At 38.0% G+C, this 27,071-nt stretch overlaps 1 non-coding gene across 1 annotated transcript; it reads left to right on the forward strand.

Annotated features, from left to right (window-relative positions):
• The first annotated feature begins 17,693 nt into the window (after positions 1–17,693).
• On the forward strand, positions 17,694–17,765 carry Trnah-gug. The gene has a single exon. It is a non-coding gene; the product is annotated as a tRNA-His (tRNA).
• The last annotated feature ends 9,306 nt before the right edge of the window (positions 17,766–27,071 follow it).

Below are 27,071 nucleotides of genomic sequence, written 5' to 3' on the forward strand. Positions count from 1 at the left end.
CTTTTCTGCAAGCCAACGAGTGCCGTCGAGGACAACGAGGACTTAGATAAGTATTTTTTTTTTCTTATGAACATGACACTTTGTTAAATTTTTTGTAATTTTTCAGGTGAATGTATCAAGTGTGATGGTATCTCATGGAACTTGCCTGCTGCTTGCATCGTTTTGTTTGGGTAAGTAATTTTCTATATTTAGTTTAATGTTTTATTTCTTATGAGTCACTTAACTGATATCTGGGTGACTCTGGGGACAAAACAATTCCACCCAATTTGCAAATTCTCACTATTTGAGCAAATTATTTTAAAAATGTTTTGGTAGAAACTTGCTAGCTATCTACTTATTAAGATAATTCTTAGGAGAAATTTACCCATTTAAGTAACATTAAGCTTTTCCTATTCTCGTCACTTTAGCAGTTTGCAGTTATTCAAACAACATTTTAAAATACATCAATGTAGACTTGTTATGTCACTTTCAATTGAGCTATGTATTCCTGTGAAATAGTCAAAAACATTTTATGGAAGCTGTAAGGCATGATCAAAGTTCTGATAAGACATGGGCCAAAAAAGGGTATGTTTCCCCTATGTTTGACGTATGACATTGCAAGGGGAACATCCATAAACAACGTGGACACTTTTTTGGGAATCTCAATCCTGTGGACAATTGTTCATACAAAAAAAAACTTTTTTGTATGGAGCGTGGACAATCGTCAGAACCAACCCTATTAATGTGTCCACGTGGTTTATGGATGGCTCCAAAGTGGAAAAGACATACAAATTTTAGAAAAAAAAATATTTTCGTAAATACATATACCATGCAAATTTTCGGTAATAGCATACCTGTAATTTTGTGGAAAGATACACCCAGAGGAAAAATATATCTCAAAATCTGCAACATTGGATTTGCTGCAGAAAATGTCATATTTTATAACATTTTTTTCAGCAAGCCCGTAGATCATTTTTGCCCGCATGTAAACATTTCAGCGATCTGCAGTTCTCACCAACACATATAATGCTGGCCCGTCCCCGAGCAACACTCCAAAGAGAAGCATATGTTGGTGCTCTTTCACTCACTTTCCATCAAGCGTCCATGGCGCGGTGGTAGCGTGTCGGATCAATAACCATGAAGTTGGTGGTTCAACCCTCGTTTTGCTAAGTGTTTTTTTTTTGTGAAATACAACCAAAAAGCCGTCGGTAATGTCGATAATTGTCGGTAACGGGCAAAAATGTCATACTCCTATATCGCAAAAAATGCATGAGGATAGATTTCATGCAGATTCTGATATACTTTCATGCCGCCATGCATCACAATCATGCGACTGCCAGTTGGGTGTATAAAAAAATGTAATAGTTTTCTACAAAAAATTGAAAAAGGGATGTAATATTTTGTTTTTTTTTTATTCAATTTCATTTCCCCTCTAAACTCTAAATAAATGTATACAACTCAAGGTCCAATCGTCATAGTTTCTTAGACAAACTTATGGATGATTTTCTTAAATCTTCGAAAAAAAATGTTCTTTTTCAAAACAAATTTTAAATGTTAACCCTAAAAAAGCATAAAAAATATGTAAAACATCATTAAATTACCTATGCAAAAATCAAATTGCAAAATACTAATAAACCTATGAACAAAATAAATTCTTATATTTTTGCGTCTTAAATCGGTTTTCTGTGGTCCAAAACAAATTTTGTGAAAAGATTTAAAAATGAAAACCAATATTAAATATGGCTAAATGAACTTTTTAATTCTTCATTAGATTTTACATCTGAACATAAATTCAAAATTTAGTTTGACCACCAATGAAAATCCTTAAAAAATTTAACAAAATCTGAAAAATTGCAGCACTGCCAAACATACTTTTCAAATTCCCATAACATAAAAAATAAAATTTTCAAAAATAATGTTTAACACAAATTGTGTTATCGAAGTGAAATAATACCTTTTTAAGTAAAGCTATTTTTATGAAAATGCCAAAAATATTAAATTAATCAATCAATCTATGATTTCAAGGGATAGCTCTAAGAAAGCCCGGATGTGGACCACCCTAGTCTAGACTGATTGTTTTTAAACCCACATTGGCACACATAATGGTTTGATAATATCAAAAAGATAGGTAAATCTTTATGAATTTCATTTATCGCATAATATCTCAATGAATACGTTAAAGTCCTCTCAACATAATAATAAAGGTTTATACAACATAAAGTAATGAGAGTAATGAGACTACCCAAGTACCATTTTAGGCTTTATCAAAGCTGTCACAACCGCTATAAAACCTATCAGCCAAAACCAACATTAAAACCCCTTAGTCGTAACAAACTCCCCAGAACCTTGATAAACCCCACTTAAAACCCAAAAGGACCTCCGCAAAAGGTTGTTACGGCCTATTTATAAAACCTACATAGGAGTTCAAGGCTTTACAACTGAATCCTAACAACATCCTCAAAGCCTTGATAAAACCTTTGTTAAAACCTAGTCAGGAGTTATGGAAAAATAACATTTCATACGTCTTTAAACGTCTTATGCCAAATAGGTTTTATTTTGGCAAAAAATAAGTCTTCGTCTTGCCAAATGAAATTATGGAGATGGTTGTCAAAAATGGCGATGATAAATAATAGATATTAGAGGTAATCCAAATAATTTGAAAGCTTATTTCTCACAATTGATGGCTCAAATTCAGCTGCGGTTGAAATTTTATTGATAAATGTAGGGGAGATAGAGCCAAAAAATTCAAATCGCTTCATCAAAAATCAATATTTTGAAATCATAGTGTTTAATGTTAAAAAATATTTTATTGCAATTTTTTGAAAAAAATGTTCAAAATATTTTTAAACATCTATCGCTATATAAATCATACCAGAAATTCAGCATAAATGTGTGTTTTCATGGTGGGTCTCGTGGCGCAGGGGTAGCGGCTTCGGCTGCCGATCCCGATGATGCTATGAGACGCGGGTTCGATTCCCGCCTTATCCACTGAGCTTCTATCGGATGGTGAAGTAAAACGTCGGTCCCGGTTTCTCCTGTCTCGTCAGAGGCGCTGGAGCAGAAATCCCACGTTAGAGGAAGGCCATGCCCCGGGGGGCGTAGTGCCAATAGTTTCGTGTGTTTTCATCAAATTTAAATCAAATTTTTCAGTTTTCTATTTTTTCGATCAAGATGACGGTCACGCGTCTAGCGCCATATTTATGCACTGCTATTTGGCCGCGATAAATGCTCTTTGAGGAGCTTATAGTTTTAAGTGAGCTTTTTACATGCCTAATGGCACTTGACAGCTACAACACCCTAGGTTTTAACAAAGCATGCGATAAAACCGTTTGGCATAGCATTGCCATCTGGTTTTCAAGCCTCTGTTAAAACTTTCATAAAACCTTATTGAAAGCCAGTCGGCTTTTATTTCCACCCGGTTTTATGTCCGAGGCATAAAACCCTGTTAGAACCTATTAATTAGCTCTTGCTTGTTGGTTGCGGTGAATACCCAAATAAAACTATTAGGCAATCAAGATGCTACAATAAACCCTTAATAAAACTTGGTGGTGGCTAGTTGGTTTAAAAATGTTACTTGGGTAGTCTCTTTAAATATCCTGAAAGCAAGGGCTTTAAAAAAAATTCTCCTTTAAATTAAACATTAAGATCAAAGCGTACAAAGACGGGAAGCCAGATGTTTTCACGGTAATCCTACCTCGTCTGAGCCGATTTTCTTTTCCTCGAAACATACCTAAACAGAGTTTCTCAAATGTGTGTGCGTGTTTTCCCCGGGCAAAAACGACCACTCCAAGGGAAAAACATCGCCTCCTAAAATATCCCCAAGCCCACAGCAGCAGGCAGAACGGGCGAGTTGGACCGAGGTCGTCGAAAGGTGAATTAAAAGGATTCCAGTTCGGTGGTGCGAGTTTTCCCGGGAAAACTCGAACAAAGATTTGCTTTATGAAGATGAACGAGTTTAGCTGGGGCAAGAAAAGTTGGATTTCCTCTTATTCTCGGAATGCTTGTGCTGATTCCCATTTCGGGGCCATTTGTTTTCTTGACTAATGCCAAGGGATTTAACGCAGCTGGCAACAGCCTTCCCATTTCTGATGCAGCTTACTTCCGGTCGATCGAATGCCATTTTCGCATCCGAATACGTACATACTTTATTCAGTCCATTTCGAAAATTGGCCCACTTTATTGCTTTTTTTTTTCTTTGCCGGAAAAAGGCAGGAAAACTTTGTTTCCAGTAAATCTTTGCATACACACACAGTGACGCCCTTTTCACAAATGGAAGAGTGCACCGAACCGAAGGATGGAGCCCACCCACTCACGCTCGTCGTTACTTTTTTTGCCCCAGAAGTGGTCCGAAATGGCACTCGTGTTCAACTTTTAATGCTGCGAATGATTTAAATTCGAAAACTCGTTACCACCCTCGGCAGGAGTCCCAGCTGTTGCCAACTTTTCTTCTTTTTTTTCTGGTCTCCTATTTGCACTCACAAAAAGTAGCATCCTTGTCGTGGGCAGAATAATGGGGAATTTCAGGGGAATTGGGAAGTTACTGCATTTTTATAGTTTTTTAAACACTGGACTAGTTATAAATCTCATTGACGTTTAAATTATGAGGCAAGAAAGTTTAATTGTTTTGTTTGACGTTTGTGCTATTTCTATCCTTGAATTGATCACTGTTGCATAATTTATGCTTACAAAATGTGTTATAAAATTAAGATGAAATTGTGAATTTAAATAAAACAAATTTGCTTTCATTTAATTTGGTTACATCACTTCATAATTTCAAAATCATTTCAATTTCCAAGAAATTTAGCGCAAACAAAATCTGAACGTTAACATTCTCTAATAAATTCAAGCGAGTGTGAGCACTGAGTCCTGTGTGTTTCTGCGGTTAGCACATAAATTAAAATGTGAAATGCTTTTTCTGGAAATTCTTTCGAACCCACCCACCGCAAAAGTCCCCCACATGAAGCGAAAAAATGTGGCGAAAATAAACTGTTTTCGACAGAACGGAAAAAAACATTGGGACGGGTTGGAATTTGGGGAAAATTATATTCATTGCTCGGAAGGGAGCAGCAGGTTTTTGTTCAATTTATAATGTTCGAATGAATGGTATTTCTCATTTTGTTATTTTAAGTAAAAGAAAATAAAATATAGGGTAATTCTCTACCAGGGGTTGTGATGGATCGACATTTTTTCTGACAGTTGATTGAGTTCTTCTCTCATTTTCGCTACACCCTTACCAAAAATCATGATTTTTTGAGTTCCAAATCCCACTTTTCACACGAATTTTTCAGTTCAACCCATATAACCATTTTTATGGTTTTAGTACCTGAACTCGAAAAATCGTATGAAAAGTGGGATTTGGAACTCAAAAAATCATGATTTTTGGTAAGGGTGTACGTCTGCCTGACCTAGACATTCTGCTTTCGCTCAAACACACACGAATGAATGAGCGCCACACAAAGTCACTCAAATGCTCAATTGACTCTCTCCCGAAATTCATTCGCGTATCACTGGTTCGTTTGACATTTGATCGGAATTTCGATCAATTTTGCAATGATAGCTATCAATCGACAGCTCTTTTTCTCTATCACTGACTGTTGCTAGTCGAGTGCCCGGCGGATAACCGAAGGCAGATTTTTTTTTGAATTTTGAGCTCGGTTTTGAGTTTGATTTTTTTGTTGCTCGAATTGTAAATTGTCCGCGCGCCTAGGGACTATCCATAAACCACGTGAACAGTTTTTTTTTAATGTCAGACCCCTCCCCCCCCCCTCGAGGAAAATTACAAAACAAATCCTTGGGAGCGTTCTTTTATTACGTAACGCAGTTGGGGGGAGGGGGGTCGCAGGCTGTGTTACGCTCCATACAAATTTTAAAAAAAATGTATGGAAATTTTGTTGGGATGGGGGGAGGTGGTCCAAAATTCCAGTTTTTTTTTTGCGTTACGTAATAAAAAAAACGCTCCCCTTTTCGTATGGAGCGTGGAAAATCGCTGAACCGCCCCCCCCCTCCCCCTAAGGTGTCCACGTGGTTTATCGATGGTCTCCTAGTTCAGCCGTCTGACGGAAGGGAACCACGTGGACACTTTAGGGGGGGGGGGGGGGGGTATGGCGATTGTCCACGATCCATACAAAAAGGGTCGAAGGGAGGGTGCAATAAACTAAAAAGATATATATTGAAATAACAAGCCATAGTTTCAGCATTTGAATGGAAAAGTGTTTTAAAATGGATTTTATACTAGTTCAGTTGTTTTGCAATCATTAATTTTCAAAAAATGAAAGATTCGACGAAAATAAAAATTTTAGCAAAAAAAAAACTTGAACATTAAAATTTTTCAAAAATTCTAAAGATTTTTAAATCAACCCAAACATGCTAAAAATGATTCTATACGTAGGGAAATGCATTTTAAATTGATTTCAGCTGATTGTACTTAAATATCCATTGATATTTTGGTTTTTTTTTTAAACTTTTTTTTGGCCCCTGATTTTTCGGGCTAACTTTGAAGGGGGAACAAAAACTTCAAATGAAAGTTGTACCAGCCTTACACTAAAAAAATAAGCTTTATTGTTGTGTTTAATCAAATCAGCAATCTATGTTTCAATTTAGGATTTAAATTTTTAATTTTAATCTCCGTCATCCATTCTCCAGCCATCACGCCGAAAACTTGAACAAAAGATCCTTCGGCGTAGAATTATCCATCCGACGCTCACGCTGCACCTTGCGCAGAACGTTGATGCGCTAGTAGTAACGCAGCGCTCGCGATATCTTGTCGTAGTTCATCGACATGTAGATCTTCTGCTTGTCCCACAGCTTGGCCAACCCAGCCCAGCCCGTGTCCCGTGTGTGTAGCGCTGGGCCGGATCGTTCAGCAGTTACTCCAAAAAATTTCCACAGTAGGCAGCCATCTGGAGGAAGGAGAGTTGGGTAGGAACATTCTGATTCGAGGTCAGTAGGAGAAAGGTTCAGCAGTAGGATTCAGGTTCAGCGTGTGGACCGTTGGAGATGCTGGACGATCCATTGGACGAGTTTCCGTTGCTTAATCCGTCACCGGCGCTGGGCGAGCTGCTGTTGGCGTTCGCATTGCTGCTGTTGTCCTGCAAGACCGAAACCGGGTACTGAAGAGTCTTGGTATCTAGCAGCTGGAGTTGGCCAAGGTGTTGGGTCTCCTAGAAAATGGGCGTCAACGGAGGGCTCTGGTTGCTTCAGCAACTGAAGCTTGCTGTCCGGAAGGGAAAGTGGGCGGTGATAAACGGCAGTAGAATTTTTCTCCTCGGAATCAGAGCTTTTGCCACCAGAAGTGCGGTTCTGGGTGTGAATACTGCTACTGCTGGACGACTTCTGGAACACGTATGCAGCTGTTCTTGGAACACGTATGCAGCTGTTCTTGGTTTGCGGTGGACTTTCGGCTTGAGAATCGAATCCGCCGTCATCCATAATCCGGAGTCCGGCCAGCGCACCGTGGGAAAACTTGAACAAAAGATCCCTCGGCATCCCTATCCGACACGATGGTCCTTCTTCAAAAATAGACACAAAATTGACAATATTTGCAAAACCTGGATGGGTTTGTTTTTGTTTATCTCATCCAAGTAAGCAATAGAGGAGAAAAGCAACTCACGACAAAATTTTGAGGCTAGGAATTTTGACAGGTATGATTTTCATATAGTATTCGCCTCCTTTTCTCTCCCACAGAAAACCTGGGAACGAGGTAGCTGTCAAACTAGGCCAAAATGTTAAAGTCACTCACAAAATGAACTTTGAGTGATTTGAGTTCATTCCTGACGTCACGATTTTCTCCTCTATGCAAATTAAAGAGAGCAGAGAGCAGCAGAGAGAGAGAAGGCAAGCCGTCAAGTCAGAGTAACTCTTTGAGAGTCAAAATCGGCAATCTCTCGGTTTAAATACATGTGAGCTCACTGAGTGTAACGTTCATGCGACCGGCCCTCTTTTGAGCGATCACTTAGCACTGAATTCATGATAGGCGTTCTGAGTTCTCTATCAACGATCAAATGGAAAATGACAGCTGATAGGCTAGCTGTGTCAAATATCGTGCGATCACTATCAGTGATCGATCCCTTTTAGAGCCCTGTTCTCTACCAACTCACACGAAATCGGGAAAAGTTGCCCCGACCCCTCTTCGATTTGCGTGAAACTTTGTCTTAAGGGGTAACTATAGAAGAGAAAATCGTGACGTCAGAAATGAACTCAAATCACTCAAAGTTCATTTTGTGAGTGACTTTAAAATTTTGGCCTGGTTTGACAGCTACCTCGTTCCCAGGTTTTCTGTGGGAGAGAAAAGGAGGCGAATACTTTATGAAAATCATACCTGTCAAAATTCCTAGCCTCAAAATTTTGTCGCGAGTTGCTTTTCTCCTCTATTGTCCTTGATCACGAATCCGAGGTCCGTTTTTTGGTATCTCGTGACCCCTTCCATTTTCAGGGTGACCACACAAAGCCCATTTTCAAATTCCCGACTTTTCAGAATGCTCAAATAATAGGCATTTCTTTTCTAAAGAATGATTTCAAACATAACTGTTTCTATAAGAAAAGTCAATGCTAATCACCGAGAAAAAATTCTAAGTGAATTAAAAAAAATCCAACTATAAGCAATTTTTTTAAATACAGAAACTGAACAACAAATAAAAAATACTTCAAAATGGAAATTATTTATTTTGATTTGAAAGAAAAACAATTAGTCTTTGAAATATAATAGAAAGATCAACGAAGTTGACTTTATAGCTGTCGGCCACCATTGCTAGTACCAACCACTAGTGTCTTCCTTTTTATCTACAAGGACTTCGCCGCCCTGGGCTTCTAAGTGTATGAAAGTATGGCACGGAGCGACGGCGCCGAATACCCATATTAACACAAAGGATTTTAGAGCGCCCGCCGCGGGATTCGAGCCGTCGACCTCTGGATTGTGAGTCCAATGCGCGGTCCGATTGATCCACACGGGCGGGAAATAGAAAGATAAAAAAAAAATTTTAAAATGAAAACTGTTGTTTTTAATGAAAAAATGACCCTTCTGTGTTCAATGAAGATTCGAAAATTACATTAAATTTCCCATAAAATGACATGTTCCAAAATTTTTCACAGTCGAGTAACGGAAAATGGGAGAATTTTTATAACTTTTTTAGTGTTTTTTTCGATGAAAAATACGTTTTTTTCGGAATTCTGAGTACGCCATCAAATCACGCGTCTAATTTTACATAAAAGTCCCTTTGACACCAAATTTCTATCTCGGTGATTTTCAGGCTGCAAATTATTGAAAAACACCTTTTTTTTCGCATGATCAAAAATGGAAGGGGTCGTACCGCCCCTCCGTCACGAGATATCAAAAAACGGACCTCGGATTCGTGATCAGGGACAAAAGTTACCCCTTAAAACAAAGTTTCACGCAAATCGAAGAGGGGCAACTGCTGTGTGAGTTGGCGGAGAATTACCCAGAGAGTTGCTCAAGTAGAATTTTCAAAATTTCGTTTTTATAATTTTTTTGTTCTTTTGTTTTAGGGGACTAAAATCTTCTGTTCTTAATTTATGGATAATGCAAAATCAGGTTTTTTTTTCAAAATCAGATACCAAAAATATTTATATTTTTTAAATAAGGTTTTTTGAAAAATAGTTTTTCTTATAGTTTCTAAAATATTTCAAGTTGAAAAATTTGGGTTATAAAACGACAATTGAAAAATCTCATTTAAACATAAGGAGGCTGTCGTAGAAAATGCATGAACAAAGTTTCATCCAAAACAAAAAACACAAAATTAAAATTTTGAGAAAAAATTGAGAAATTGTAAAGAATTACTCAAATGTATAACAGTACAATCTTTCCTTTTGTAAAGAATATTGTATAGACATGAACATTGTATGAAATAAATCTTTTAAAATCACGTACAAGTTTGCAGAATCTATTCAAAAACTTCCACTAAAAACCCTCTAGAAACAGCTTTGAGCCAAACATGAAAGCCATCAAAAATCACGCCCCATTCCCGGCGGGACTGACTATTTGCACTGTTTTCCAGCGTCAATATTTCCAAGCAAAATTTTGTTTTTTTCCCTTCCACTGGCAAAGCTCTTTCTGGCCACTCACGGAGATGCGATGGTGCGCCCGCTCGGGCAGCCAATCTGCCAGCCGGGTGTGCTCCGAGTGAAAACTTCAGAGTAACACGAGCTCCGCCTGACAGCATTGAAATTTAATTAAAATTATATATGGTAAAGTTTGTGAGGCTGCTGCCGGCACCACCCAGAGACTCCCCGGCGAGCGAAGCCATCGTCGGCCACTTTCTGGTCCGGCGATCTCTGCCTCGAGGGCTCTTGTGCGCCGCGTTGTTGCCATAATGGGACGCCTCGACGGGCATCGACGCTGGCAATATTGGAGGAAAAACCAAAGGAAACTCAGCAGAAGAACCACATCAGGATAATCAATTTATGTTTAAAGTTGAGAAAACAATTTCCCAACATGGGAAAGTTTTGGCCTTTTCGCTTTTAAAAAGGGGGTGGTGAAGTGTGGGTTGGACGGTGAAGGAGAGACTTTCTCTCCATTTTGCACTCTCCAGAAGAAGTTCTTCTTCTGCCAACAGATGCAACCACTGCTGTGAGGGACCCTTTAGGGCTTGGGGACTTGAGCGATTTTTTGATCAACATCTTAATTTTTTTTTTTCCTTGAAAATAGATCTTAAACTCACCCTTTTGCCTTCCTCACTGAGGTAAGGCTATAATCCTGCTCTAAAAATGAGCTTCGTATAAAAACGTCGTAGACCCACCTTCATGTATACATATCGACTCAGGATCGAAAACTGAACAAATGTCTGTGTGTATGTGTGTGTGTATGTATTAGGATGTAACAAAAATGACTTTTTGGCGGGCATTCAGGGGTTTGTTCCGGTGGGCATACTGAGCCTAAATCCCAAATATGAGCTTGATTGGACGTAACAGGAGCTGGCGCTCCGCCCTTCAATTTTAAATGGGATTTAACCCGTAAAAAAAGATTTTTTCAAAAATGTCACTTTTTGAGGCATTTTGGCCACCAATGCGTTTACCAAAAACATCACTGGCGTGTAGGCCAGATCCTTGCGCATCTTTTGGTATATATAACATTGAAGTTTGGAGCATCCTGGAGCTCGGTACAGACCTTCAAAGTTTGGCATTTTTTCGAAAAATCGGTCCGAGCAAAATCAAATGGCGTCTCGGGCGTCGCGAGGTGCGACGCATATCTTTTTTGCAGGGGCCGATTTTTCGAAAAAATGCCAAACTTTGAAGGTCTGTACCGAGCTCCAGGATGCTCCAAACTTCAATGTTATATATACCAAAAGATGCGCAAGGATCTGGCCTACACGCCAGTGATGTTTTTGGTAAACGCATTGGTGGCCAAAATGCCTCAAAAAGTGACATTTTTGAAAAAATCTTTTTTTACGGGTTAAATCCCATTTAAAATTGAAGGGCGGAGCGCCAGCTCCTGTTACGTCCAATCAAGCTCATATTTGAGATTTAGGCTCAGTATGCCCACCGGAACAAACCCCTGAATGCCCGCCAAAAAGTCATTTTTGTTACATCCTAGTATGTATGTATGTGACCAACAAACTAGCTCATGTTTCTCGGCACTGGCTGAACCGATTTGACCCAAACCTGTTGCATTCGACTTGGTTTAGGGTCCCATAGATCGAGTTTTATACAGATTGAAGGTTCGATAAGTAGTTCAAAAGTTATGTATAAAAATGTGTTTTCACATATATCCGGATCTCACTTAAATGTATGTTAACTATGTCCGGATCCACCATCCGACCCATCGTTGGTTAGGTTATCAAAAGACCTCTCCAACGAGTCTAAAACATTGAAGATCTGGCAACCCTGTCTCGAGATATGGCCTCTTAAGTGATATTGATGTACTTTTTTGAAGCCGGATCTCACTTAAATGTATGTAAACTTTGTCCGGATCCATCATCCGACCCATCGTTGGTTAGATTATCAAAAAACCTTTCCAACGTGCTCAAAACAACCCTGTCTCGAGATATGGCCACTTAAGTGATATCGATGTACTTTTTGGAAGCTGGATCTAAAAAATAGATGAAACTTGTGTACAGCCATTGTTGTGAGGAAGGCTCTAACCACAAAGGTGGATTAAGTTAGTTTTTTAAATTAATGTTGTTTTCTTTGTTCAGATTTTTATTTCTTCAAGATTTTTTTTTTTAAATAACTTCCGAACATGTTTTGCTTTCTCGTACCGTAATCCATTTCAAAATTTTTAATCATTAAAACATTATTTGCAATTTCTTTCAATTTTCAGATTTTGTTTGAAATTTCTCTTGGTAATTTTTAAATTGATTCAATTCAATAATATCAATCTCATCTTACATTATTCAGCAATCTTAAATCTCAAGCGTGTATAATTTGTTGATCAAAAGATTATTTCTAAAAATGTGGCACTCAAAGGGTTCATAGAGGCTGGTTGGTTATTGTTTCAAAACGGGGAGGTTAAAAGGGCAAGGGTTCCACATAAGTTAACGAGCAGTGGAATGAAGCTCGTTAAGAGATTCTCTCCAATATTGTGCTAGGGTCTGTTTGGAAAACTTCTTCAAAATTTGCAGAGGAATTTTAAGTGTCATCCAGAGATTTTAAAGATCGTTCAGAAGCTTGCGTTTTTGTTTAAGAGATGTAAAATTGCAAAATTTTACAAGTAAAATTGACTTGAATGTTTGACACACTCCCTCTCCCAAAAAGCTTACACCTTTCTCCCATTCTTCAAGGTGCGCTGACGTAACAAGGCAAACAAAAAAAAATGTATTTCAATTTAAATTTCATCCCACGTGCAGCAGCGGCACTTCACGTTCTGGTGATGAGTTTCGCCGCCATAGCTACACGGTTGTCATCACTTTGATGATGAACCATTTCCCGGTAAAGCCCTCCAGGGGACCATGACGGGAGAATTTCGAGGAATTTCATTCTACACGTGGAAGAAAGCACGTCCTTGCCTCCTACTCGGGAGATGAAAACAGGGCAAGGAAAATAACTAATATTGCATCGGATGACAGCGTTTCGTCATTTTTCTTTTGTTGTCATAGTTGTTCTTTTTTTGCCATGTTGGACGTATTTATGCTCCAAGAAGAATGTAGGGTAGAGTAGTCATCAATGAGACACGGGGAACAATGATAAAATGGCTCTCACAAGTCGTAGTTTCAACCAATCAGGCTCATATTTGGGGGAAAGGTGTATCTACTGGATTCACGTCTATCATAATAGTGGCTTTGGTTATGGACGCTCCCTTGACTTAATAACTTAAATGTTTGATTCTGGAGTGTAAAAGTAAATTATGGACAAAAAATACTTTTTCTCTCGCAGGCTGCCATTTACACCAAAACTAATATTTCTTCAAATTTCTTTCGACGTTCCATAGGGATTGAGTTGGACTACAATGTCCTTTCAATAGGTTTGGCCAAAATTTGAAATACACCCAGAATCCAGGGCTGTCTCATTGTTCCCCACTCATTTCAGCCCATGGTTAACAATGAGACACTTCGATTTTTCTTCATTAAAATTTTCAAAATATATGGAAATCTTTCAAAACATGAATTGTAAGTGATTTTTGGCATATTTAAAGAGTTTTAACTTCATTTAACAAAAAATACAAAGTTATTTGGGATAAATATATGGATTTTACTAAATTTAAATACTTTTTAGTATAACTTTTGTTAATTAAAGTTTCATGTTGGCAAAATTGCTCTAAAATGTTCAAGGCAAGTCACCTGCAATGGGACAATACAAAAACATGATGTTTTACTAGAAAAGTATTGATTTTCGTAGAGTGTCTCATTGTTCCCCACCTGTCACATTGTTCCTGCCAAGTGCGTCTACAATGAGACAGTGCTATAACTCTGGCTATAGAGGTCGGATCGATCTCATATTTTGGTCAATGTTAGAACACATTAAAAGAAAGAAAATGCAACAAAAAGCTCATTAAAACATGCCGTTGAAAAAATTAGAAATATCGTTGAAAGTTGAAAACCAAAAGTGTCTCATTGATGACTACCCTACCCTAATTCTAATTGCGCAAGGGTAATTATCGCATTCCAGTAGGCTTCTTTAGGTTTTATTTACTCACGCTAGCAATCATTATCGTTTTTTTTTAGATGTGAGAACCTTCATTCCAAGCAAGGGTCTGCGATCTACATCATGTCATTCTTTAATTTGTTAATAAAGTCTTTTTTTATGATGAAAGGGGACGAGAGTTTTTGGAAGCACCTTTTAAGAAAATGCCTTAACTTACGAAGTCCTGATTTTTGCAGATGCTAAATGGTCAAAAACAAACAATTTGCGGATTTCTGAAATTGATATAAATTGAACAGAAGTTGTTTCAAGAAATGGTGCCCCGTTTCACCTTAAAATGGAGCAATGTTGACCTTGAAAGCTGTAATTTTAATAATTTGCTAAATATCAAATAGTTGAGCTCTTCGTTTAGAGTAATTCTCTAACAACTCACACGAAATCGGGAAAAGTTGCCCCGACCCCTCTTCGTTTTACGTGAAACTTTGTCCTAAGGGGTAACTTTTGTCCCTGAACACGAATCCGAGGTCTGTTTTTTGATATCTTTTTGAACATGTGAAAAAGAGGTGTTTTTTAACAATTTGCAGCCTAAAACGGTGATGGGATAGATATTTGGTGGAACTTTTATTTAAAATTGGACGCCCGCATTGATGGCGTACTCAGAATTCCAAAAAAAAAAACGTATTTACATTGAAAAAAACACTAAACATGTTTTAAAAACTCTGCCATTTTCCGTTACTTGACTGTATAAAAATTGGAACATGTAAATAATTTTAAGGGAAATTTCATGTAGTTGTCAAATCTTTGAATGAAAGTATAAGTCAAATGTTTATGAATTTTGTCAATAAATTGTTCAAATCAAGAAAATGTTGAAAAATATTACTCAACAAGCGCTAAAAAGTTCAACTTACCAGCATAGATTTCACTACTGAAAAGTAAAACTTTTCAGCATTTATTTTGAATAAAGTTGCTATTCGATTCTGTTATTTTTGGTTCAGACAAGTAGGCAATTCAAGCAACTCGGAGAAAAAGAAAATCCAAAAATATTCCAGTAGAGTTTTTTGAAAAATCCTAGCCGTTATCCATCCTTATTTTTAATCAAACCAGAGTTATCCCTTTTCTTTTGAAAAAACTCTTTCAATGACACCAAATTTCCAAAACTGCAAAATTTGTCCGGAAACCCAATTTCCGCTTATTTTTGCGTTCTGGGCCACTGACGAATGTTTTCTTGTCACGCAATTGATGATGAAGGAAGCGTTTCGAGCTCAGTCAAACATTTAGAGTGATATTGATGAGGGATTTTAAAAGTATTCGGATTATGATGATATGTGTAGTAGCTAAATTGGGAAAGTATAGTTCAATTCTTTGTGGAGTTCTTATTCTCATGAAGACTTCAGCAAAAAGATTAAATCAACTGAATTAAGGTAAAATATACTTTTTGCAATTCCGTCGTGAAACTACTTACTTTTCCTGTCATTCTTGAACGACGAAATAGCCTACTTTTCTGTACCAAAAATAACAGAATCGAATAGCAACACTTTTCAAAATAAATGCTGAAAAGTTCTACTTTTCAGCACTGAAATGGGTGCTGAAAAGTTGAACTTTTCAGCACTTGTTTCGAAAAGTAACACTTTTCAACATTTTTTTGATTTAAACGATTTATTGACAAAATACATGAAAATTCGACTTAAAATTTCACTCAATGGATGTTTTTCGAAATTGCAAAAAATGTTGTATGGAACTCGTTGCAAAACTTGATTTTTTCAGCACTCGTCGTATTTATCCAACTCGGTGAACCTCGTTGGATAAATGTACGACTCGTGCTGAAAAAATCCTCTTTTTACAACTTGTTGCATAAACTACTATTTTAGAAACACAGCAAAAAAAATTGATATTGGTAGGTTGAAAATTTGGTTGGTTGAAAATTACATTTTTTTTTGTAATTTTACCTTAAAAAATATGTAAACATGTGAAACTGATGAAAATTTAGCAGTTTCTGATGTAATATCACACTTTTTTTTTACACAAAATCTGTCCCCATTCCCTGATGCATATTACTAGGGTTAGTGAATTTTCACGATTTCGCGAACAGCATGAAATTCGTGATTTTTCGGATTATCCATGAAATTCCGTGAAACATAAAAAATCTCAAATGAATGCTCAAAATACCAGCATTCAGAAATTATTTCATCCGCAATGTATTTTTATGTAAGTCATGTTAGTTAAAAAGCGTAATAAAACATTTTTTCAATCAATTTTAGCTCTCTTGAACGTAAAGAAAAGGTGATTAAATGGGCTTTTGAGGAAAAAAAAAAGCATTTTTTTAAATGTCGTATTAGGACTTTAAATGTCGTTTAAAAGGCCTCAGGACCAAAGAGCTCTGCCTAAAAGTATTTTTTCTGATTTCTCGGAAAATTTTACATAACATTAAACATCAAAAAGTGGTGAATTTGTAACAACAGGAATCCGAGACACTATTTTTTGAAAATAAAAACTGTGTTTTTCGGAGCGCCTCGTACAAAAACAAGAAAATGACGAAAACGGGAAAAACTCTACATTTTTCACTGAAACTGCGATAAATTTTAAATTTGAGCGATGACCTATACTTTTTTGGGTACCAAAAGTTGCGTCTTTCAATTACAGAATATTTTGGTTTGGACCACCCTAACACGGTGTAGGTCACCTTAATGGCCAAACACAAAAATACGGGTCTAATTATTGCGGCTGTATATTAGGGTGACAATTAAAAAATATACATCAAGGATACCCTCTGACCGATACCATAGGCAAAAATAAGTATATGTGCCAATTTTGAGCCAAATCGGTTAAGGCTTAAGGGTTGCTTATTATCGTAAAAGGTGGCGGAAAAAAAGTATATTCATACAAAACCATCTTCTTTAAATTATTATTAACTCGTCAGGGTTAACTCGAAGAGTTTTGCGGTCTTGGACAAAGTTGTTTGTCATAAAATTTTATATATAAATCTCACATTTAACAATGTTTCAGCGGAATTTTTACATTTTTGCGATTTTTTCCATACAATCATCAATGATAAAAAGCGACCCTTATACCTTAACCCAGCCATTCTCAACCTTCTTCTAGGCTGGTACCCCCTGCCATGTAATTCAAGTAGGCCCGGTACCCCCGTTGAGAATCGCTGCCTTAACCGATTTGGCTCAAAATTGGCACAGTTACTTATTTTTACCTAAAGAATCGAGTCAGGGGGTATCTCAAATAATTTTCCAAAATTTTCATTTTCTCTTGTCACCTTAATGTATATCCATCTTTGGAACTTTCAGCACAGTGCTCGCCAACGGTTAATTAAATTGCTTATAAAATGCAGTACACAACTGTATTATGTCTACGCTAAATAAGCGTTAAAGTTAGCGAAAGCTTGCTTTATTTGGTGTGTCAATCACAAGGTTGTTTAGAGAAAGGCACCAACTACATCGTGGTCTACTGAACCAACAGAGCCCACCGTTGGGGAAATGTGGGTAGCAAAAATGAGGCTTATTTGTTGGGAGAGGTGAGGCTTACTCGAGATTGCAATCGACTGAAAAGTAACCGAACCGTGCACGAGTCCAAAAATAAAAAAAAAATGCTGCAAGAAACAGCGATCGCTTTAATGCCTCTTCCAACGAATCAGATATGAACCACAAATAAATAAATTGAAATGTATCTCCCATGCAGCCGTGATCGTCTAGTGGTTAGGACCCTACGTTGTGGCCGTAGTAACCCAGGTTCGAATCCTGGTCACGGCAATGTTTCTGCAAAGCATTGTCACGGATGGGAGAATATATTATATTTTTGGTTGCGACATTTCGAAATAGGTAGCTTTTCCAATTAGTTAGGTTTTTTTATACTACTAGGTATTTAGTTTAAAAAAATAATGTTTCCGCCCGGGATCGAACCGGGGGCCTTCCGCGTGTTAGGCGGATGTGATAACCACTACACCACTTGAATATCAAATTGTTTAACATGTGCTCTTTTGTACTAAGCTTGCAAGAATTCCAAACTAGATAGTACAAGAGATCACATGGGCATATTCAGAAAAATCTGGGATTAATTTGCTTGAAACAATTTTTTTTAGCTTATTGATCTTAAGTTAGAAATAAGTTTTAATTTCAATATTGCTTGTCATACTGACAAGGTTTACTCTACATTTTTGGTAACATGATGATTTCACAATTCCTCAGTTCCTCCCATCAAATAGATGCGTTCGGCAGCCATGACTACCCTTACCAACGCCCTACGCAGGAGTACCTGCGTTCAGCAAATTCCGCTCATCGCTTCGATCGGCACGGCGGAATGTAAAACAAGGCTACATCACATCAAAGTGGATTCATTTGAACAGACGAGCGAACGGTTTTTTTTTTCATGAACAAAACACGTGTATCACGGTGCCAGTTTTCCACGAAAATCTCTGAACGCATGACGACGGGCGTGTGCGCGTGGGTGTCGAGCTGGAAAATTGCCTTTTAATGAAATTCGACTCTGATGGTTGATGTGTGTGTATGCTACACCAGGAGGGTTTTTCATTCCGTCAAGGGGCTTCCGCTGTGTTTGTGTGTGTGCTCGAGTGGGAGGTTCTCTATTGTTTAGAGCGAATTTAATTACACATTTTATGAGGATTTGCAAATAAAAATTGCGTCGTGTCTAAATTATCTCAAATTAAACATCAATCTTCATTTTCCTTTAAAAAAATGGAACTTGAGAGATTTACTGTGAAAATTTCGACTTCAATTATCATTCGTCAAAACCAATTAGCATATTTTAAACTCAAGAGTCTGAGTTAACCTCACATTAGATATTATTGTGCTCTATACGCAAAGTGAAATTTGTTTCAAATTTCAAACTTCTTAAAAACGAAGCGAAACTTTTCTGACAGATTCATCCTAACCCCCCTTCTCAGTGTTGATGAGCAAATGTTGCGGAAAATTTTATCACTTATTTATACAAGAAGCTTCGTATACTCGCGTTTGAAATGAGCTCAGTTTTGAATATTTCACCGAACGACGAGTACGTCTTTCCTTGCTTTTTCCTGCGCTGTCTGTGGTGAATGAAATTTAATTAAAGTGAAATGTAAATAAATGATCGAGTCAGACGCGGGGCAAAGTTTATCTTCTTTCCTGATTGAAACAAATTACTGGTTGGGATTATGATGGTGAGCTCTTTTCGCATTTGTACGCGAACATTTAATTCAAATTGAGTAATCAAGCGGAACCAAATAGGAATGACTTGATTAGAAAGCGGGAAGAGGCGGAGCAGCAGCAATCAGGAATTTAGTGTCCGGTATAATTAGACACGGCGCAATCAACGGTTTTCTGGGGAAAGCTAGTTTGTATGAGCATACAAGTTTGACAAAACTACACAAGTTTTGCAACTTTGAAAGTGCGATTGAATAAAAAATCAATCACTCAACTTCTTCTTCGAACCTCATCTGTTCAATCAAATCTGCTACGTCCTACAAATTCCCCCCCATGTACCAACAAAAAAAAACCGACACTTGAGTTTTCAATTTCCTCCTTCGTATCAGCCTCCTTTCAACCGTATCACTTTTCACTTTTCTACTTTCGGTGCCTACTCGTCCCTTATAATTGACATGACCGACATTGATGCTCTCCATGTACCACTTTTCGTAAAAAAAAGCTTAACAAATATTCCGTTTCCGAAAGGAAAAAAAAAACTGTGGAGCCGAATAGGCTCTACCAGCAAAATTTTCGGTGGGACTCGTCGTACTCACCCCCTCTTTGCAATAGGGGTGTATGCTGAAAGTTTCAGATTCTTGTTTGACTTACCGAGTGGGTGAAGGTTTAAAATTGATTTTAAAATATTATTTATTTTTATTTGAGAAGAGCGCCCAATTTCCCGTCCTGGAAATTCCCGGGATTCGCCATAAAATTATGTCCCGTTTCTTGGGAAATTTGTAAAAATCCCTGGAACTCCCGAAAATATTATGAAAATGTATTAGAAAAATATAAAATGAAAGATGAACTCAATTTTATTTAATTCAATACAATCTATTGTTCTTTTTGAATTAACGTACTCTACTGAAAATTTAATTTTAACTTTTATTTTTGAAAAAAAAAATATGTTTGAAGCATTCAAAACTGGGAATTGCTCTTGGTTATTTGTTGGGCAACGGAAATAACGTTATTATGGAATGAAAATAAACTATTACAATTTGATAAACTTTAAAAAAAATAATTAGCGTTAAATAATTTGAAAAAAAAACTAGAGGCAAGAGTAAAATAAAGATTTTTGTTTATTTCGTCATGGATACATTTTATGAAAATATAATTGGTATTACATATTAAATATTGCAAATAGGATTGCACAAAGAGATTTCCATTCGCTTAATAATTTGTGAGATATTAAAGTTTGTAGTACTTTTTTAAAGAGTTCTATTTACATAACAAGCATTAAATTTTAAAAATTAAAGCCTGATTGTGGAATTGTTAATTTATAGTTAAAATTGAAACATTCATGTTGCTGTATTTACCAATTTGTTTGCAAAATATTTTTCGAAATCAAGATCAGAAATATTTTAAATAAATTTCAAATTTCCTGGGTATTTCCGGGTTTTCCTGGGAAATTGGTTGAAAAATTCACCGGGGTTTTTGCAACCTCGAGAGATTGGACGCTCTAAATTTAGGTAAATTGAACATTTTTTAAACTGAAAAGATTTCATAACTGGATTTCAATTCAGTCAACACAATTACGCAAGAAACGCACACATTGGTCTCAAACTTTTTATTTCGCTTTTTAAAATATTAGTCATGCTTTGAAATTCTGAAAAAAATCTATAGAGAAAAGAAAATTTAACAAAGGTTTAATTTTGTGACATTTAACATCGACCATCGAAAATGTCAAAATTGAAAATTGCAGAAAAATCTTATTTATTATTTTGAAAAAAGGCTGAAACCGGTATAACAACAATACGGTGCACATGATATTTTTTTTAACAAATTAACTTTTCAATTGCAAATTCACTTTTACATCCAAAATAATTTTTGAAAATCATTCGAGTGTATTTTCGAATCTTTTCAAAATTACTATTTTTTTTTCAAGAAAAATCACGGCTTGGCCGAAATCATCAAAAAATTAATTTTGATAAGTTTTGAAAATGCAATGTTTTTCAAAAATTATTTTGGATGTCAAATTGAATTTGCGATTAAAAATTAGGTTGCTCTTTTGGTCCTATAAAACATACAAAAAAATGAAAAAAAAACAACAAAAACAAACCGGATAAAGTTTGTCAAGATCGAGTATTTGTGACTGAAACTTAATTGAAAATGTTGTTTTTTTCGTACTAATTTTTTTCTGAAATGCCCTAATCATAACCTTCAACGATGCCGATGATACCAAATCGATCAGAAAATCACTTGTTACGATGCGTTTCATTTTTCATAGCGCTTTTGTATGAACAGCTCTCAAATTTGTATGGAGGATGGCTTATTTCAATATAAAAAAATCGAAGAACAATCTTTCATCTAAATTATATAATACAAAATTAAAAATCCATCAAAAATTCATAATTAAGGTGACACAGATAGAATCAAGATGTTTTTGAAGCAGTTTTCAACAAATTTTGAAGAGTTTTAGAAGTTCTATGAATACAAAGAGACGAGTTGTTCCTTTTAATTTCGCTATATATTTTTAATATCTTGACAGATACGTATTTCGTCTACTACTTGCAGACTTCATCAGTGTTCTGTTCTCGACTGAAGGTTCATCGCTGGTGTATCCGTATTTGTAGTTACTGTAGGTACTACCTCCTTGTTCTTCTTTGGTGCCTGTTTAGGTAACAGCTTAAACAGCCACGTTGAGCCGTTGAGCCCCCTTCTATGCAGGCCCGAAAAATCAGGGGGCAAAAATTTTTTTTCAGGACATTTCAAAATTTCAATGGGAATTCAAGCGCAATCAGCTGAAAGCATTTTAGAATGCATTCCCCTGCGTTTAGGATAATTTTTAGCGTGTTTGGGTGGACTTAAAAAACTTAAGAATTTTTGAAAATTGTCGGTGTTCTTATTCGCTATAATTTTAGTTTTCATCAAATTTCACATTTTTTGAAAATGTATGATTGCAAATTAACTGCAGTAGTGTAAAATGCATTTTGGCTTGTTATTATATTTTATATTTTATTATTTTTTAGCCCCTCCCCTCGACCCCGGACAGGCCGAAGAACGAACTTTGAAAAATATTGGCATCGGCCTTATGAAAACACTGATTAATCGTATTATTTCAATACTCTCAAAGTGCCATGTTTTTATTAAAGAAAATGAATTCAAATCGGAAAATGGACTGCATTAACAGTTTAAATTAGTTTCTTAGTTACATATTCTAAGTGTTATTTAACAGAATTCAGAATTATCTTCAGATTTATAGGCTTTCAGAAGAAAAAGTATCTCAGTATATTTGAAAAATGCATGATTCATGCTACAAAATTGGTTTTTGAAGCAACAAATAGGGCTTCGTCCATAAAGTACGTCACGCTAAAATCAGCCAAAATTTACCCCCCCCTCCCCCCCTTGTCACGTTTTTCCTATATTTATAACATGCAATGTCATACTTGCTCAGACCCCCCCTCCCCCCATAGAGCGTGACATACTTTATGGATGACGCCTAGTGATATTTTTATGAAATACCAAATTTCTACTACTTTACTTTTTGATTACTAAATCCTAAATTATTAGAAATTTTATTAAAAGTTAATACTTTGTAAATTTAGTAAGTGACCGAACATTTCATTGTTAATTCTTCAAGTTAGACTCTGAAAGTATCCTTACTAATGGTCAATTTGATGTATTTGATTCAATTTATGCACTTTAATGCTGAAATTTTTAAGAAAAACAGTTTTCATCAAAGTCACTCCGGTTTTGACAAAGGACTTTGTCTTAAAGCTCTATCTGCGGTGTCAATGCAAAATTTTTCGAAAATGTAGCGTTACCGTCGCAAGCCCTCGGCGTGACATTCTGTTTCTGTTGCGTAGATGCCGTGAAAACTATTTAAGCTAAAAGTTAGCCTCTGGAGGATTTAGTGTCCATCAGACTTTCATCAAAGACGGACCTTACGTTGGGAATTTTATTGCTCACACACACACACACAGGTGGTGCATGAACTTGAGAGGAGGTCCAAGAAGTTATTGACGGTAGCCAGAACGGTCACCGGAATACCGAAATTATTGGGAACAATTTGGTAGGATATCGGCCACACCCGGAGTGGCCAGTGCCCTGTGGGAAGGTTCTACCGGGAGGACATTTACGGAACCATACAAATTTGGGCAATATGGGTATCAAAATTCATGGTTTTTGATACTGGTAATGAAAATGACCATTTTGGCAGGATTGGCTACACCCGGAGTGGCCATTGCCCTGAGGGAAGGTTCTACCGGGAGGACATTTACGGAACCATACAAATTTGGGCAATATGGGTATCAAAATTCATGGTTTTTGATACTGGTAATGAAAATGACCATTTTGGCAGGATTGGCCACACCCGGAGTGGCCATTGCCCTGAGGGAAGGTTCTACCGGGAGGACATTTACGGAACCATACAAATTTGGGCAATATGGGTATCAAAATTCATGGTTTTTGATACTGGTAATGAAAATGACCATTTTGGCAGGATTGGCCACACCCGGAGTGGCCATTGCCCTGAGGGAAGGTTCTACCGGGAGGACATTTACGGAACCATACAAATTTGGGCAATATGTGTATCAAAATTCATGGTTTTTGATACTGGTAATGAAAATGACCATTTTGGCAGGATTGGCCACATCCGGAGTGGCCATTGCCCTGAGGGAAGGTTCTACCGGGATGACATTTACGGAACCATACAAATTTGGGCAATATGGGTATCAAAATTCATGGTTTTTGATACTGGTAATGAAAATGACCATTTTGGCAGGATTGGCCACACCCGGAGTGGCCATTGCCCTGAGGGAAGGTTCTACCGGGAGGACATTTAGGGAACCATACAAATTTGGGCAATATGGGTATCAAAATTCATGGTTTTTGATACTGGTAATGAAAATGGCCATTTTGGCACGATTGGCCACACCCGGAGTGGCCATTGCCCTGAGGGAAGGTTCTACCGGAAGGACATTTACGGAACCATACAAATTTGGGCAATATGGGTATCAAAATTCATGGTTTTTGAAACTGGTAATGAAAATGGCCATTTTGACCGGATTGGCCACACCCGGAGTGGCCAGTGCCCTCGGGAAGGTTCTACCGGGGGGACATTAATCGAACCATACGACTTAGGGCAATATGGGTATCAAAATTCATGGTTTTTGAAACTGGTAATGAAAATGGCCATTTCGACCGGATTGGCCACACCCGGAGTGGCCAGTGCCCTGAGGGAAGGTTCTACCGGGAGGACATTTACGGAACCATACAAATTTGGGCAATATGGGTATCAAAATTCATGGTTTTTGATACTGGTAATGAAAATGACCATTTTGGCAGGATTGGCCACACCCGGAGTGGCCATTGCCCTGAGGAAAGGTTCTACCGGGAGGACATTTACGGAACCATACAAATTTGGGCAATATGGGTATCAAAATTCATGGTTTTTGATACTGGTAATGAAAATGGCCATTTTGGCAGGATTGGCCACACCCGCAGTGGCCATTGCCCTGAGGGAAGGTTCTACCGGGAGGACATTTACGGAACCATAAAAATTTGGGCAATATGGGTATCAAAATTCATGGTTTTTGAAACTGGTAATGAAAATGGCCATTTTGACCGGATTGGCCACACCCGGAGTGGCCAGTGCCCTCGGGAAGGTTCTACCGGGGGGACATTAATCGAACCATACGACTTAGGGCAATATGGGTATCAAAATTCATGGTTTGGCCACTACGGGTGTGGCCAATCCGGGTGTGGCCAATCCGGTCAAAACCATGAATTTTGATACCCATATTGCCCCAAGTCGTATGGTTCGATTAATCTCCCCCTCGGTAGAACCTTCCCCAGGGCAATGCCACTCCGGGTGTGGTCAAAATGGCCATTATTTTTTCAAACCATGAATTTGATACCATATTGCCCAAATCGTATGGTTCGATTAATGTCCCCGGTAGAACCTTCCCGAGCACTGGCCTGTGCCAATCCAGTCAAAATGGCCATTTTCATTACAGTTTCAAAACCATGAATTTTGATACCTATATTGCCCAAGTCGTATGGTGATCCCCGGTTCGAGGCTGGCCACTCCGGTGTAATATCCTGTGGTCCCAAGCCCATTGCCCCAAATCATTCTGGTCGTGACTCACCATAAGAACAGAATTCCTCCCAATTTAGTGAACAAACTGTGTCTTTCAATGTGTGCGTGTGTGAGCAATAAAATTACCAACGTGGCTTTTGTCGAAACCTCGTAAGGCACTGAATTTTCTGAGGCTATCTGTTAGCTTAAATAGTTCGCATGAAATGTGGCAACAGTGGTGCAACATTCTCGCGTGACAGTTCCACGTAAACAGGAGAGGAGGCAAAATTTGCACCATGTTGCCACATTTCATGCGAACTATTTAAGCTAACAGATAGCCTCAGAAAAATTCAGTGCCTTACGAGGTTTCGACAAAAGCGGATCCACGTTGGTAATTTTATTGCTCACACACACACACGCACACATTGAAAGACACAGTTTGTTCACTAAATTGGGAGGAATTCTGTTCTTATGAAGATTGTAAGGACGGTCACCGGACCAGAATGATTTGGGGCAATGGGCTTGGGACCACATTTATAGGATATTGGCCACACCCGGAGTGGCCAGTGCCCTCGGAAAGGTTCTACCGGGGGGACATTATTCGAACCATACGACTTGGGCCAATATGGGTATCAAAATTCATGGTTTTTGAAACTGGTAATGAAAATGGCCATTTTGACTGGATTGGCCACACCCGGAGTGGCCAGTGCCCTCGGGAAGGTTCTACCGGGGGGACATTATTCGAACCATACGACTTGGGCCAATATGGGTATCAAAATTCATGGTTTTTGAAACTGGTAATGAAAATGGCCATTTTGACTGGATTGGCCACACCCGGAGTGGCCAGTGCCCTCGGGAAGGTTCTACCGGGGGGACATTATTCGAACCATACGACTTGGGCCAATATGGGTATCAAAATTCATGGTTTTTGAAACTGGTAATGAAAATGGCCATTTTGACTGGATTGGCCACACCCGGAGTGGCCAGTGCCCTCGGGAAGGTTCTACCGGGGGGACATTATTCGAACCATACGACTTGGGCCAATATGGGTATCAAAATTCATGGTTTTTGAAACTGGTAATGAAAATGGCCATTTTGACTGGATTGGCCACACCCGGAGTGGCCAGTGCCCTCGGGAAGGTTCTACCGGGGGGACATTATTCGAACCATACGACTTGGGCCAATATGGGTATCAAAATTCATGGTTTTTGAAACTGGCAATGAAAATGGCCATTTTGACTGGATTGGCCACACCCGGAGTGGCCAGTGCCCTCGGGAAGGTTCTACCGGGGGGACATTATTCGAACCATACGACTTGGGCCAATATGGGTATCAAAATTCATGGTTTTTGAAACTGGCAATGAAAATGGCCATTTTGACTGGATTGGCCACACCCGGAGTGGCCAGTGCCCTCGGGAAGGTTCTACCGGGGGGACATTATTCGAACCATACGACTTGGGCCAATATGGGTATCAAAATTCATGGTTTTTGAAACTGGTAATGAAAATGGCCATTTTGACCGGATTGGCCACACCCGGAGTGGCCAGTGCCCTCGGGAAGGTTCTACCGGGGGGACATTAATCGTACCATACGACTTGGGGCAATATGGGTATCAAAATTCATGATTTTTGAAACTGGTAATGAAAATGGCCATTTTGACCGGATTGGCCACACCCGGAGTAACAATTGCCCTCGGGAAGGTTCTATCGGGGGGACATAAATCGAACTATTCGACTTGGGGCAATATGGGTACCAAAATTCATGGTTTTTGATACTGGACATGAAAATTACCATTTTGATTGGACATTTTCCAAACCATACTTGTTTTGGCAATTTATTTCCACAGAGGTGCCAAAGATTGA

Source organism: Culex quinquefasciatus, chromosome 2, assembly GCF_015732765.1.
Source record: "Culex quinquefasciatus strain JHB chromosome 2, VPISU_Cqui_1.0_pri_paternal, whole genome shotgun sequence".
NCBI classification, from domain to species: Eukaryota; Metazoa; Arthropoda; class Insecta; order Diptera; family Culicidae; genus Culex; species Culex quinquefasciatus.